The sequence below is a fragment of the Lemur catta genome, chromosome 5, assembly GCF_020740605.2.
Source record: "Lemur catta isolate mLemCat1 chromosome 5, mLemCat1.pri, whole genome shotgun sequence".
In the NCBI taxonomy this organism is placed as follows: domain Eukaryota; kingdom Metazoa; phylum Chordata; class Mammalia; order Primates; family Lemuridae; genus Lemur; species Lemur catta.
This window is the reverse complement of record NC_059132.1, coordinates 75,538,288-75,545,132: the sequence shown is the minus strand read 5'-3', so window position 1 is coordinate 75,545,132 and position 6,845 is coordinate 75,538,288.

Genomic DNA, 6,845 nt, shown 5'->3' with positions numbered 1-6,845 from the left:
ACCCTCTACTTTCAAACCACAGGTAATTGTCCTTCCCCAAGCAAGCCAAGCACTTGCATATCAAAAACTCCTCCTGTGAGTGTATGACAAAATGTGACCAAGAACCACAGTAGCTGTTTCACTGGTAATTAATTTTCCATCGATTTCTTTCAGTTATTTCTCCCCTGGAGTTGTGACTTTTCTACCTTTGTTTCAATGACAGCCCCTTTCCTAAGTCACCTTCTGGGGCATAGCACCTATTTATTCACCCAGCCGTCTAGGTCAGAGCTGGCTGCATGGAGCCAGGGCCCAGGACCAGGATTCCAAGCCTGGTGTGTGCCCTTGGGTCAGTCCCTGTGCTATGTCTTTGTCATGGGGGGCTGGCCTGTGTGTTGCAGAATGTCCACCCACCAGATGCCTGTAGCACCACCACATGGTACAACTGAAAATGTCTCCAGATATTGCCAAATGCTACTGGTTGAGGACTGGTTGGTTTGGTGTGAGCTTTTAGAGCTGTATTCTGGTTACCCTCATGTCTTCCCCCAACTGTTCCTCTAGGCCCATCCTCAGTCTTTGCTGGTCCTCAGATAAACAAGGCTTTGTTTGATTCCATGTTGCCACAACTTTCCCCCACCCCACCTACATCTGTAAAGATGTTTTTCCAGTTATCCATGTACACACTTAGTAGCTTCTCTGGATTCTGTCCACAGAATCTTCTGGAACAAAACTTCATTTCCTGATCCTGAACTCTTTTTTAACTCATCCTTTCCGTCTTTGCTTACTAGACAATCCCACTTTTGACATATACTTTCTGATTTTGACACCTAGTTTCTCTTAGAAATCTAAGTTTCGTTATTGAGTCATTTCTCCTCTTCCTCACTGGCATCACCAACACACCTGCAGGCCTAAAAATCATCCCATAATGGTAAGTCTCTTTTTTCTTTTCATGTATCTTTTCTTGTTTGTTTTTTTTTAATATTAAGAAGGTATGCATGGTATTAATTTTTTTCAAATAGCACAGAAGTGTATTAAGGGAAACATGTCTCCTTTATTTCTCCTTCTCCTCCCTGACCACTTCTTGTCCCAAATTTCACTCTTCCTTTCCAGAAATACACTCTTTTTTTTTTTTTTTTTCAGAGATACACTCTTAATTCCTGGTGGATCCCATCCGTCCAGTTGTCTATGCATATGCAAGCATACTTTTTTCTCATTGCTTTTCCAACATGCTAATGTTTATATGTGAAGACAATTCTTTTTCTCAATCCCTAAAGATGGTCAAAGAGGAGGTTTTATTAATGCTCTGCAAGTATCTAAAATAGGCTCCCCTTCCTGCCAAAGCCCCATGGGAGCACGACCTGTGCTGGAACTGACAACAGCTTGAACAACCTCCAGACATCACCAAGCAAACCCCTTTAGGTATTCACACACAAAACCCCAAACATTCAAACCTCCATCCTGTTGCATTTGATTTTTCAAAAACAGAGGCAATGTGTTTTGCAAAGGACGCTGAGGAGAGAGGAGAGACAGGTTTGTGCAATGGAAAAAAGCAACTCTACACCACAGGAGGAGAATTTAGGCAGGGTATGTAGCGGGGCTTGTTCCAGTGAACGTCCTCCCTTGCAAAGCTTTAGAAGTTAAACTCCTGGCAGGAAGACAGTAAGAATTATTTTGTTTCCGATTCAGTAACTTGTGACCATTTACAAATGCAGGTGCCCAGGTGCAAAGAAGAGATTTTTCTTTTTTTAAACTCCCATTTGAATAAGGGCCATTTTTAGATCTTTTTCTTTAATTCTATTGTCCGTTTAACACTTATTAATTGTTTCTAGGCTCTCCTGTGGGGCAGAGCTTTGAGTAGAAGGAAGTCATAAAGCTAACTCCGATATGGATCTTGCTTTCCAGAAGCATACGGTCTATTAGTGCAGAAAGAGGTTGTCTAAATTATATAACCTGAATATAATGTGATAAAGGTAGTGAGTACAGCTTAAATGCTGCCAGTGTTACCAATATTCTTTCTCTCCAATAAACGCTTCCGTGAACATGGGTTCTAACACAGCTGTCCAGTGACTTGGGAATCCAGGAGTGATAACATAGCATGACTCAGCCGTGGTTCCTGCAGGAGGAGGGAAGGAGATAACTGTGGCAAGTTAAATGTGAACAGCCCCATCTTTTCAAGAGCTCTACAGTATGACCTGACAGCCAATTTCTCAAGGTTTCACTACTTACCAAAAGCAGTTCTTATTTTCGTCTCTGATTTTTCTCCATTCAGGGTTACAACTCCTGAGTGAGAATCCTAAGAGATGTGTGAATCCCCTATTGCTGCGCTAGTGCTATGTAACAGATAATCTTAAACACCTCCATGCCTTACAGTCATGAACATTTATGTTCCTGTTCATGGGTCTGCAGGTCAGCTGCGGTTTGGCTGATCCGGATTTCTGATTTGCTGGCGTCTGCTTTACATTACAGAGGGCATCTTCGAAGATCACAGAAATGCAAGGTGACAGGAACACAAGAAGGCAAGCCAAAGTCTGTGATGGTCCTTAAAGACCTTTGCCCACACCTAGCACACTGTCTCTACCATCATATTTCTTTGGTCAGAGCAAGTTATCCATGGCCTGGCCCAACATCAATAAGGCAGGGAAATAAACTTTGTCAATTCTAGTGGCGGAAACTACCAAGTCACAAGTGTATGAGTGAACAACTCTAAGTCACAGAGGACACGAAGAACTGGGAGCAATGATCTCATCGACAAGGGATCACCACTTTTCACAAAGAAAGAATGTCACAGTGAGATATATAAGCAGGTGACCTCTTGCCATGCAGTAGAGTTGCTGTCGACCTTTGACTGCAAAAGGCTGGCAGGAAAGCACGGTTACTGACACCAGTGCTTGGTGTCGCTGTGTGGTTGTAGCTGAAATGATCATCCCTGCAGATCTGAAGCCTTTTGTTCCTGGCTTCAGGTCAGCTTTGCACCTGCTGCTTCACAGACAGTGAAGGAACCACTGCAGGCTTCTCTTCAGTGTATTTGCCTGTTTATTTCCTTCCTCCGTTCCCAATTTCACTGCTGTCGGGCTTCTCCAACCCACCCTGTTTATGACTGCTCCATTTCAGCTCAGTAACACCCAGCTGTGTGGCAATTCTGGAAGTCACTGCCCGCCGTTCTCATCTAGGCAGGCTGTCACACTGCCGTACATACCACTCTTCTCCTCTGGATCTCAGTCATGGTGGAAAACCTCCATACCCTGGCTGCGTTGTCTGTAGCAGGTCCGTGTCCTTAGAAGCCAAGGTTTACCTCTCCTTTGAAAATCTTTATAGGAATCTACCCCAAAAGGACTCTGATGGACTCACAGAATATGAGCGCTGGGCTTTATGATCATCTAGTCAGCCCCAGTGTTTTACAGATAAGGCAAACAAGGCCAAGGGATTCCAGTGAGTTAAAGAACCAAGACTGGGGCCTTGGACTTCTGATTCTCAATCCAGATGACCCACAGTGTCTCACCACATCTATCTTTCCCTGGGGAGAGTTTGTTGCCTTGTTACTGAAATGATCATGAATATAAGTGGCAGGACAGAAGATGTAATTCTATAAACATGATATGCATTTTAGGGGCCCTAGACTGTTTTGTTTACACACCTACCTAAACCCACCCAACCTATCAGATTAGACCACTTGGTCCAGGAAAAGGAGGCCACAGCTAAAATCTAAAACTAAAAATAAAGAGTTAATTCTTAGCATTTGATCTTCAGAGGGCCTAAGGACCAGAGTTGCATTTTGGAGACAACCTTCCCTACCAACTCTTTGGCCTTCCCAAGATAGTCCTAGAGAAAAACGGGAGTAGAGGGTGGGAGGTGGAGCATGGGAGGGAGGACCCTGAAATAACTGAAGTTAACCCTGAATAACTGGGAAACCACTAAAGTGATTGTATTAGTAAATGACTGTATTGGGTTTACCACTACCAGAAAAACTGGAATTCAAAATTGATGCTATAATAGAAAAATAGAGTAAGTTACTATTTCCCCACATCTGAGTTTGTGACCTGTGAGTTTTGTACCTACAGTCTCTTAGCAGGATTGTGATACTAACTGCTAGTATTGGAAACGAGAGTAGGAGTAATACTGCTAGTTAATATTTATGGAAAAAGATCTGGAAGGATTTAAAAATGGAATAGTTTTGTTTTTACTTTTTATGCATTTTTAATTTTTCCACAACAAACATGTATTGTCTTTGTAATATGAAAAATTTGTTATTTTAATTGAAAAATAATCACCTCTTACCTTCCACTACTCTCTCTTATCTGATACAATATCTTCTCAAGTTTCACTTATTTCTGGCACTACCCACATACATATCTTGCCACTGGAGTTCTTCCTCCTGGCATCTTTCCTAATTCTCTAGAATTTGTTATCTCCCCCAAGCCTTTGTGCCTTTGTGTTTTCTAGTTCCATTGATGTTGAGGCTTTAGTTGTCCAGGACACCATCAACCGGAAATCTGAAGTCAAATTAAACAGAAAAAAGAAAAAAACATTGAGACTATTAATCTACATGTATCATTCTGAAGTGGACTTTGATTTAGATACTGTGTGTTTATTAATAATGTACGTCCTACTTGCAAAAATAATTGAGGAGACTTAGGAGAAAAAAATCATTAAGATACGACTTGATCAAAAACAAAATGGCAGTAAAAGGAAGTTTAGTTCCTTTAACTAGTGTGGGAGGCCACAGATGAGTTTGACTCATCAAGGGCGGGCAGTCAAGGAGGGGGAGTCGAGGGAAGTCTTCTTGATCTGTTCTGATGGGTGTAATGGGGGCCACGGTGGAGGACGGGCACTTTGTCCAGCCTTGGGGGTGGAAGGGACTTCTGAGACAGCTCTCTCCTAGACATGTCTCCTGAACTAGGCCCTGAAACATGAGTTAGAATTAGCCAGGGAAGGAAAAGTTCTAGAAGTGGTAAAGACATCTATGCAAATAAAAGTTATACAATCAAGCTTAATTTTTAGTTCTAGGCTTCCTGACAGTCAAGGCAAAAAGGGGAAACATCATGTGCTACTTATTTATTCCTTTTTGAGAAAAGGGACATATCTTTTCAGGAACTAACAACAAAATTCTAAAACCGTGATTCTCAAGTTTTATTGTGTATACAAGTCCCCTCAAACATCATTAAAAATGCAGAGTTCCGGTCCTCAACTCCAGAGATTCTGACTCCATAGTGTTAGAGCCGGTTCCCCTCGGCCCCAGGAACAGAGAGACAGAGTCACTGAGGCTGCAAAAGGCAAAGGAGTTTATTTGCTAGCTCAAGCCAGGGTCCAAGTCTCGGAGCACCAACGCAGTGGCCTCCCTATGAACCAGGACCCCACCCTGGGATATATTTTTCTGTATGCTAGTTTGCACACAACATGCTAGTCTGCACACAACACACTGGGCACTCCATCCCTCCTCCTCGCTTAGTTCGTTTGCTCCTTCAAAAGTGGCTGATCGTGTTGGCTCCTGATTGGTTGGCTCCAAGCCTTGGGCTTTTCGCGCCGCCCCGGCTGTGGTCAGCGTCATTTCGGGGAAGAGGAGGGTCCGCGACGGGGGAGCTGTTGTCGCATACCTTCTAGTTTTGGGTTACAGGCGATACTGGGAACACACGCCCTGCACAAGCTGTTCATGTGCTGATCATGCCTTGCCCTTTTTATCTAATTAGTTGGTTGGAGGGCCCCTGGACTCTCCAGCCCTTTATCAGGAAGTAAGTTGTGGTTACTTCCCCGGGGACTTGTTTTCCTCAACTTTAGTGAACCCTGTCATGGCTCCACTTAAGCTAAGCGCCAAGCAAGCAAGCCATATATACAGAAGCAGAACTAGGCTGTTAGCTTCTCACATCCAGGAAGCCTAGCCTATCATAGAGTTACCTTTGCTCTTACAATAGTTCAGGGGTAGACTCCAGGATTCTGCCTGTGAACCAGCTCCCCCAAATAGTTCTGACGTAGTGGTCCCTTCCAGCCCACTTTAAAAAATACTGCTGTGAAAGGAAACTCGTACTCATTCCTTTGTTCACTGTCCTACATACTGGGGATACGCTGGAGAACAAGACAGGGAGGCCTCCTGCCCCCAGGACAATGGGAGGAGGAACACGGACTCTCAGAGCCAGTGGGCCCATGTTCTGCCTCTTCTCACGTGCCGCCAAAGGGCCCTCTAGACCAGAGCTCTGCACTTTGTCCCACGTGCCAACTGCCACTTTAGCTCCTAATCACAATCCTTTTCAGTTTCATTTTGTAGTGACCAGGGCATCTGCCCAGGCCCTGGAGGACCCTGTCATCGAGGAGGTACAGCTGAGGCCTATGGTAGCAGCCCCTCAGATTCTCCAAACCCTGCAGCGGCTTTGCTGAACGGCCAGCCGAAGTGTGTGTGACCAGAGTTGGCGGCCTGGATGCAGGGACAGAGCCCACATGGGTGCAGTGGGCTGGTCAGGATGGACCCGGCTGTGCAGGCTCCAGCTGCTCCAGCTTCAGAGGCAGGGAAATTGCCACCAGCCTCTCTCCTGGCAGGGGCTTCCCTGCACACCCTGGGCTTCAGTCCAACCCTTCTGCCCCCACCCTGCGCTGCCCAGTTTCCTCTCTGGCCATTCCTTCAGAACCCGGGACCTTAATATGCCCCCTCCCTGCAGCTTCCCTGCTGCCTTCAGAGCGATATTCTGGCCCCCCCTCCCCCATATTACTATTGCCCTGTCTGAGGGCCGGCCCTTCCTAACCAAACACCATGGCACCAGCAACTACCACCCACTGGCAATTACACAAAAAAGAAGTCCCAGAAAGTTTGCGTGTCAGGGTGGGCGTTTTTGTGTGTGAGGGTGTGTGCACGTTTATGAGTAAGTGAGTGTGCACGGAGGTGT